The sequence below is a fragment of the Apis dorsata genome, unplaced genomic scaffold (genome assembly GCF_000469605.1).
Source record: "Apis dorsata unplaced genomic scaffold, Apis dorsata 1.3 scaffold_129, whole genome shotgun sequence".
Lineage (NCBI taxonomy): Eukaryota > Metazoa > Arthropoda > Insecta > Hymenoptera > Apidae > Apis > Apis dorsata.
The window spans coordinates 880,512-889,763 of NW_006263422.1; the positions used below are offsets into that span (position 1 = coordinate 880,512).

At 37.1% G+C, this 9,252-nt stretch overlaps 1 long non-coding RNA gene across 1 annotated transcript in view; it reads left to right on the top strand.

Moving 5' to 3' along the window:
• Positions 1–9,252, top strand: part of LOC116185217 — a 12,824-nt gene extending 3,572 nt beyond the window's left edge. Inside the window, exon 2 of the long non-coding RNA XR_004150017.1 lies at positions 8,935–9,252. This is a non-coding gene — a long non-coding RNA (uncharacterized LOC116185217). The remainder of the gene's footprint in view (positions 1–8,934) is intronic.

Here is a 9,252-nt window from a genome sequence, read left to right on the forward strand (position 1 = left end):
ATGAAGTCGTTTTAAAACTCGCCACCCAGCGCCACCCGATGATCTTATCGCGACTTAATTGGACAAACCGTATTTCATCTGGCTAAATCCTCTTCCTCCTTCTCGAATACGTGCTCGCACGTGGGCCACGTCTTGCGAGCCACGATTAAAACTCGCGGTTGAACGATCGGTTGTCGAGGTGCGCGATCGAATCGAAGGGTGAAAGGAAAATACTCGAACGCGAGGTTTCTGGAGATTTAGGAATTTCGAGATGGTTAACGTTTAAGGTAAATATAAAAATTATTTAATTATTTAATTGGGAAAGTTGAAATATCGAAAGTGAAATATTCGAACTCGAGATTTTTCTTTGGAGATTTAGAATTTCGATTTAGAATTTCGAGATGGTTAAGGTTAAGATTAAGATAAATATGGATAAAAATAATTCTCTAATTGGGAAAGTTGAAGTATTGAAACACGAATTTTTTGGAAATTTAAATAGGAATTTCGAGATGTACGAAGCTTTATATAAATATGGATAAAAATGATTATTTAATTGGAAAAGTATCGGAAGTGAAATATTCGAACGCGAGTTTTTCTGGAGACTTAAGAATTTCGAGATGTACGAAGCTTTATGTAAATATGAATAAAAATGATTCTCTAATTGGGAAAGTTGAAACATCGAAAGTGAAGTATTCGAACGCGAGATTTTTGAAGACTCATGAATTTCGAGATGTACGAAGGTTTATATTAAATATGGATAAAAATGATTCTCTAATTGGGAAAGTTATTAGAGGTCCCTGTCGAGGTGCAACGCGCGAATTCAGGCTAAACGCAGAAAGAGAGAGACTTCTCTCGCTTTCTCCTCGCTTCTTCTCGTTTAATCCGAGCCTCCGGATAAATACCTTCGCAGTTTTGGCACGCACGCAGCTTCCACAGCCTTCATTTTAACCTCCCCTCATTCTCCCGCATCCAACTTTCTTTCCTCTCTTATTTATTAATATTATTTATTATTTATATATTTATATATTATTTATTAATATTCCACCTTCGATAACAATCCCCTTTCGCTTTCTTTTCTCTCTTTCCACAAAAATCTCTCTCTCTTTTCTCTCTTTCTCTCTCTTTCCTTTCCTTTCCTTCGCAAGATTTTTATTTCTCTCGATTAACGCGAATTAAATATCAGACGTGCAAACAAATTCCTTTCCCCTTTCCACATATCGTAACTTCTAAACGTAACGACCGAATTCGAATTACTTTACCGTGGCGCCATCTAGAAACAGCGTTCTTTCGTTTTTAAGAAGAATCGCGATAAGAATTGCCAGTCCCATGCAACAATTTCGAGCGATACGGTGCGCATGAGAAGCATCATTCGCTGCTTGATCGTAACTTCCAACCGAATTATTTTACCGTTAGTGGCGCCATCTGAAAACAGCGTTCTTTCGTTTTTAAGAAGAGTCGCGACAAAAATTGCCAGTCCCATGCGATAATTTCGAGCGATACGTCGCGCATGAGAAGTCGTTCGCTGCTTGATCGTAACTTCCAACCGAATTATTTTACCGTCCGAGGCGCCATCTGGAAACAGCGTTTTTTCGTTTTTAAAAAGAGTCGCGACAAGAGTTGCCAGTCCTATGCGACAATTTCGAGCGATACGGCGCGCATGAGAAGTATTGTTCGTTGCTTGATCATAACTTCCAACCGAATTATTTTACCGTCCGTGGCGCCATCTGAAAACAGCGTTCTTTCGTTTTTAAGAAGAGTCGCGACAAGAGTTGCCAGTCCCATGCGACAATTTCGAGCGATACGGCGCGCATGAGAAGTCGTTCGCTGTTTACTTTTTGCACTCCAGTTCAGGAAATCGGATGTCGAAGTTTCTTAAAAATAATTCTGACGCGCCACTTGAAGAGAAAATATGTATCCTACGGAACGTGCGAAAAACGGTGGCAAAGATTTAAATTTGAAAATTTTAATTCGGAAGAGATCGACGAGTTAGAGAAGTCGCGAGAAGAATTCAAGTCAAGCGGTATCTATCCGATCGAAACAAATGGATAATCTTTTAGGATTTGTGTGTAATAAAATCTTGAATTTGAAAAAAGAAGGGGAGAAGAATTTATCTGCACACGTAACAGTATCGTTATACCTCTCTCAATTTTCGTTTATATCAACATCCTCTTCCTCCTCTCATTTCTTTTCTTCCCCCTTTTTTCCCTTGTCCCTTCATTCCACTTCCCGGGGAAGGAAAGTAAAACCAACGCTCGTTAGCTCGACTGCTCGCCGCACCTGTGTATTCGCAACGCGAGTACGAATTTTTCATACGAATCCCTCTTCCTCCTTTCTCTCTCTTTCTTCTTTTCAAACTCGATCGCGGTGAAAAATAATCCCTCCACGGGGAGGGAGGAGAAATCCGTTGGCCCGCAAAGGATTAAAAGAAAATTAATCCTCTATCGCATGAATTTTTATGACGAGTTGAAAAATGTATATATATATATACGGCTATTAGTCCACTTAAAAGCGAAATAAAATATTAGAAAATGTTATCTGTTATATTTTATGACTCGAGAATATTATACATATGCGTATTTTTCCATCGAACATTTGTACCCGTGAACACGTGAAATTTAAGTCCCCAATTGGGAATAGAGGATTAAAATCGGGAGGCGCGAAACGTGAAAATGAAACAATAATGATAATGATAATAATCGATATTCCCGAAAAGTTGGATGGAAATTTTGAGAAGGATACGATTTGTTCGGTGCCGGTTTCGCTTTCGTCGTCATATCGGATTAGATATTTGGTGTAAAAGAGATTTGGGTCCGGGATAAAATCGGCAACGGTCGAAATCACGGCGCGGGTTTGGGACGGAAACCGAGGCTGGAACACGAAATGAAACGCGTGCACCTGCCCGCTCTCTTAGCTCCCCTCTCTTTTTCTTCCCTTCTATCCACAGTAACGTATCACTCGCGTATCGTAACCCTAAAAATACAAGCGATAATAGCTTCCCGATCTCGAGACGAGACGAGGCGACAGAGAGAGACCTGTCCGTTGTTTTTATCGAAAACCAATAATCAACGCGCAACGAGCGCGTAATATACACGCAGTAGCTTAATAACAAACCTTTTCTTCAATTTTTCTCCAATTAAAATCGATACGCGTGCCTCGATTAAATCGACGGATCCTTCCTTTTCTTCTCGCCTGAAAAAAAGTAAAATTTATTACTTACAACGTGTCAATCCAAGACGCAACGAATTTTTCAACGAACGATACAATTTTAATCTTTCTCTTTTATATTTTCTGGAACGAGAATCCGTATCCGAGTTAGTTGAAAAGTGTAATCGGTATCCGAGCAATATCGTGATCATTGTTCCTTCGTAATAATGGGAGTCGATGTTTCGACGCTACGCCACTGCATTGTTCGTCCTTCGTCAGACGCGAGACCTCCTCGCTCTTTTTCTCTCCTAACCGGGCGACGGGTATAAAATATAAGCGAAAGAATCCGGCGCATTGCCACATACGTACAGCGGGCAACGAAAGTATTCGAACACTTATTATATTTACAATTTTTGATGAACGAAATATACGTATCGAAGGAACAGTAGGAGGGAAATCTTAAGATTATGCTCGGCAAAATTTGAAAACGATTCACCAATTTATAGCAGTAGTTATAATACATTATATACATATAATGTATTATAATACATTATATTAATAGGTTACAAAAGCGTATTCGAACACTGACACGTTGCTGATAGTTTTTATACATTTTAGCCAGAAATGTAAACACTGGTACCAAGCGAGAGCATTTCAACGTTCGGTCGATGTCGAGCTATCATTCCATCAACGTAAAAGTAACATGTGTGGTATAATATAATTCAAAATGAAACCGAATAAGTCTAAAACGCAAAAGTGTGAACGAGAAATTGTATATACGCACGCGCAACGCACTATCGAGGCTGTTTCGTGGCGAAGAAGAGGAAGAAGAGGAAGAAGAGGAAGAAGAGGAAGAGAAGGAGATCCCGAATCGCGTTGGCCGTGTTCTCGGCCGACTCTTTCTCTCTGTCTTTCTCTCTCTCTTCGGAAGAAAACTCGACGTGAGGCTCCCTTTTTCCTCCTCCTTTTTTTTATCCGGCGGCTCCCTCCTCGTCGTCTTCGTCGTAGTCTTCCCCCACCCAGCGGGCAACGATGCGCGTGCCAGAAACCTGGTACACACACGTGCCATCCCCGATACTCGATTAATATTGCCGCCGCTTGTCAACCGACAACCCCTTAACAACCGTGCCATTCCATTTTTCTTCGTCTCGTCGTCGTCGATTTGGAGGAAAGGAATGGGGCAACCGTTTTTTTTTTTTTCTTTTTTATTTTTGTATTTTTTCTTCGATTCGAGTTTTCGTTTCGATTTTTTTTTCTTGCATAGCCGAGTCATTTTTCCGGAAAAGAAATCTTTTTTACATTTCCAATTTTAGAGTTTCTTAGAGTTTCTTCTTTTGTGATAGAATGACTTCCTTTTTTTCCAATGCGATTTCAGAGTTCTCGACCTCGATTTTTTCCTTCTTAGAGTTGAATTGAAAACTTTTGGAACAAAAAGATCTCTCTCTCTCTCTCTCTCTCTCTCTCTCTCTCTTCTCCATTTCGTGTTTTTAACGCAATTTTTAATTCAGGATTATGACCCTTTGAATTATTTGCCGATAAACTTTTTCTTTTTATCATTTTTCCATCTAAATTGGAAGATTTCCAATTTCGACCGACCATTTTCACAAAAATACGATCATATCTACTTTCCCCGTGGGTACAAACTAAAGCTATATAATTTTCATCGTAAACCAGATGCAAATCGGGCGCAAATATGGTCACGACGTATCGTAATGAATTGACTTTCTAACCGTGAAACTTATCGAGGAATTTCCTCGTTCCACGTGAAACACACAATGTTGCGCGCGCACGCGAGTTCGCGCATGCGATCTCGAATCCGGTATTACGCGTCAGAAAAACGGTCTCAAACCTCTTCGTTCGATCAACGTCTTTGGACACGCGCGCACAGATGTTTATTTCGCGTAACTGGGCGGCGTTACTCCCCCCCTCCTCCCCTCTCAAACTCTAGATATTGATACACGAGGTAAACGGAGCAAAACCAAGTATCGTGGCGTGACGAAAAGTAATCGTTCGTGGTTACGCCTTTCCTTTACACAAGCAACTCCGTGAAAATCCTCCATAACTTTTAGATTCTAAGTGAGACTCGTTAAGAATTTTTTTTTTCTGTTTCAAAATAAAACGAAGTATAATAAAACAACAACATTGGACTTTCCACTCTATGCGTAACTATTACATATCTCTCGATATATATAAAGGGTGTCCCAAAATTCACGCAAGATTTATATTTTGCGCCACATGCTGTCAACGAAAAAAAAAAGACAGCATGACAGTTGACAGTTGAGAATTGTTAAAATAACGAAGGTTTTTCGAACAAAATCATCTTCAGGCTCGTTTTCGTCTCGATGGATCGAGAAAATTGTCGCGTTCAGAAAATCCACGAGTGATCGTTGAGAAACAAATGCATCCAAAACGTGTCACTGCTTGGTGCGGATTTTGGACTAGCATCATCGAACCATTCTTCTTCGAAAATGCGGCTGGTCAGGCAATAACGGTTAATGGTCCTCGCTATCGCGACACAATAATTCCAGTTTTTTCTACTTAATTGCGAGATACGGATGTGGACGACGCGTGGTTTCAACAAGACGGTGCCACGTGCCATACAGAAACGATTCAATTATTACACGAGTCATTTCTTAATCGTGCAGTTTCCCATGTTTCGGTGATCGGAATTGGCCGATCAAATCGTGCGATTTAACACTGTTCGACTTTTTTCTTTAGGATTTTTTCAAGTCTAAGGTTTAAGTTCACGATCACTCACGCTTCGAAGGAAGAAACTTGCTGATGGAAAATTTCGTATGCGCCGGCAAAGCCGTGGAGGCCATTTATCCCATTCCGTACACAACTCTATACTTCACGAATCGATAAGAAATTTACAATTTTTAATTACAAATCTGTGTTTTCTGTCAAAATTACTTCTTGCTTGAATTTTGGGACACCATTTACTCGCGATACGTGACAAATTCGTTTATGCTGCTGCAAAAGAAGAAAACAATTTCAAGGTCTCCACAAATCCACTAATAAATTTAAAATTTAATTTAATAATGGAATTCGATGAATCGAAAATGATGTCGGAGGCGATTCGAAAATTGAGATATGGAAAACGGGGCCAATCCTGTCCCTTTCGCAATTCGAATTCGCGGATCAACGACTTTCATCGTCGTCCACCTCCTTGCGAATCGGTTTTTCGGGGATCGGCAGCAGCTGTGCCGATCTCCGCCAATTATTTCATTACGATGAAGGGGGAGGGGGAGAAGGAGGGAGGGAGCTGATGATCGCAATTTTCGATCCCTCCCATGGGAAAATTTCGATCTCCCCGAAGATTTATCGTCCCCTCCCCGCTTCTCGAACAGAGATTAACGAGCGACAATCAAAAAGTTTACGTTGTTGCTCTCCACGAGATTTCGAGATTTAATTCGCAGTGGTTTATACCATTTAATTTTTTACAAGAGCAATTAACTACTTTTAGCACAGCCGATCGCTCTTAAAAAACGAAAAAAAAAAAAAAAAAAAAAATAAAATAAATATTTTATCAAAATCAAATCGTAATACTGTTCATCGCAAATGAATATTCAAAATATTCATTGGTTCTAATAATTGTCAATAAGTTGTTCGTCGAAATATTTAGAAAAATTAAAAAATATTATTAATATTCTTCGAAGATTTTATGTAAAAATTATAAACCAGTTAAGGAGCCAATACTTTTTATTTTATGTATAATATATTATATATTTATAATATATAATTATTAATTAATATATTATATATTATATATTTGTGATTTGAACCCTTAGGAACTTAGGAAACGGATGTTAAGATGCTTGTTAAAAAGAGAAGTTATCCGATAGATACGGGCCTGAACAGTGATAATTTAACAAAACGACGATAAAAATTATAAAATTATAAAAAAAAAATGAAAGACACATCTGCATCGCTCAAACATTGAAAGGAATACAAAAATTAATAACTGAAGTTAACAATGTTATTATTATTCACAATAGATAAGTTAAAATAAATTTGAATATTTGATTTGAAATAACCGCGTGGTGAACGTAAAAAAGTTGTGGCAAGCGATTAATTTAGAAAGCGCTTCGAATTTGTATGTAAACATATCATAAACTGGACCTTGAGAATTGCAAATGGAAGAAACAGATGTTAAGGGAAAAAATGCTTATTAAAAAAAAAAAAATTTATCCTATCCTATAAATTATCCGATAGATATGGGTCTGAACAGTGATAATTTAACAAAATATAAACGATAAAAAATTGAATAAAACTAAAAATTATAAAATGTAAAAAGACACATTGTATAGCTCAAACATTGAAAGGAATACAGAAATTGATAACTAAAGTTAAGAATATTATTATTGAATTAGATAGGTTAGAGAAAAAGTAGAAAATTTCTACTTTTCATACGTTTCACACTCTTACAGCGTGAAACGATGTGGAACATATAAAAAATTATTGACAAGTTGCGCGAATTTTATGAAGTAATTACTTAACTTCAATTTGCAAAAAAAAAAAAAAAAGCTTATCCATAATTTATAACGTTTTAAATTAAAATAGATATTTCGAAATGTTGATAAAATTGAAATTTAAATTCTTCTTAATAAATATTTCTCGAATATCGAAATGTGAACCGATCAGTTATCGATTTGTTCTTTCCCTATATACGCGTATTTCGTTTAAAAAAAAAAAGATTTAAAATTTTAATAACGTATAGTTGTTATACATTGCATAATTTTGTCCGGTTAATATATATTATTACGAACCACTGAACCAATTACAGAGAGGAGAGAAAATTATTAAAAATTATTTAATAATTAATTATTGTATCATCATCGTTTATTTTATCGTTCAGTATATCTTGATTGATTTGAGATGATGTCGGAAGTATTTTTGATATTTGATAGACATGTAACAAGTATTTCCGAAATCGTAAGATTTGTGGTGAAAGTGGCAGTTTCAGCCAATTAATCGAAATTGTTAAATAATGGATTAACCACAATTCTTCACACAAATTCTTCCATCATGTAACTATATCGATATCGACGGGAGTGACTCGGTTGAATTTCAACTTTCAAACTTCCTTTCGTGTAACATATATTATAGAGCTGGCTTAAATTCACTTCACTCCGCAGAAACCGCCACAGCAGTTAATCGTACACGAATACGTGAAATTATATTCCCAGTTAGTGTGTATTACATACAATTATCTTATCTACATCGACATTTCACTCCTGGTTGATTATAATATACGAATAACTTTATTTCGACGATTACGTAAAACTTTGTATTTACGTCGCTTTATTTTTATTCCATTTCCATAAAAATAGGGCAAGTAATAAATTTTATATTCTACGTATGAAAAAGCATCTAACTTTTGGATACCAATTTTTAATATGCATGCACGATCAATTAATACACAGTCTTTGGATACCAATTTGAGGTTATCTAATACTTGTATATCTAATACGCATGCGCGCCCAATCGATACGTAGCCTTTGGACATTAATTTGATGTTACACTTGCATATCTAATACGCATGCGCGATCAATGGATACGCATCGCTTCACATACCAATTGAATGCAATTAAAGAAAAATTATGGCGCTTTATTTTTATTTCATTCCAGAGTAGGGCAAATAGTAAATTTTATATTTTGGATCTACGTATGAAAAAGTATCTAACCTTTGAATATCAGTTTTTTGATGTTACACTTGCATACCTAGTACGTATGCGCGATCAATCGATACGCATCGCTTCACATATCGTTTGAACGTAATTAAAGAAAAATGTGGTGCTTTTTTTTCAGTGCCACCGATGCAATTAATCTCATTTCGAGGGAAACATTGATTGCACCTTGTGCGAAAGGCTTCCGCCGTGATTAATGGAACGTGATCGTGAAGGAGAGACGATGAAAATGGGTTAAGTACAATTTCGTACGTCACCCAGTGCGAGAAGATAACGAGTTTCGTTTGGAAATTCCCTGTTTTGCGTGCATGCGTGTGTACAAAACGTACAACGTGCGTCGTCGTCCCGTTAACATTTAATGATTGTCGTTCCAGAATGAACTTTTGATAATCTTTGTTTCCGCATTTTTGCCGCTTTTTTTTTTTTAATGTCTCTCGCT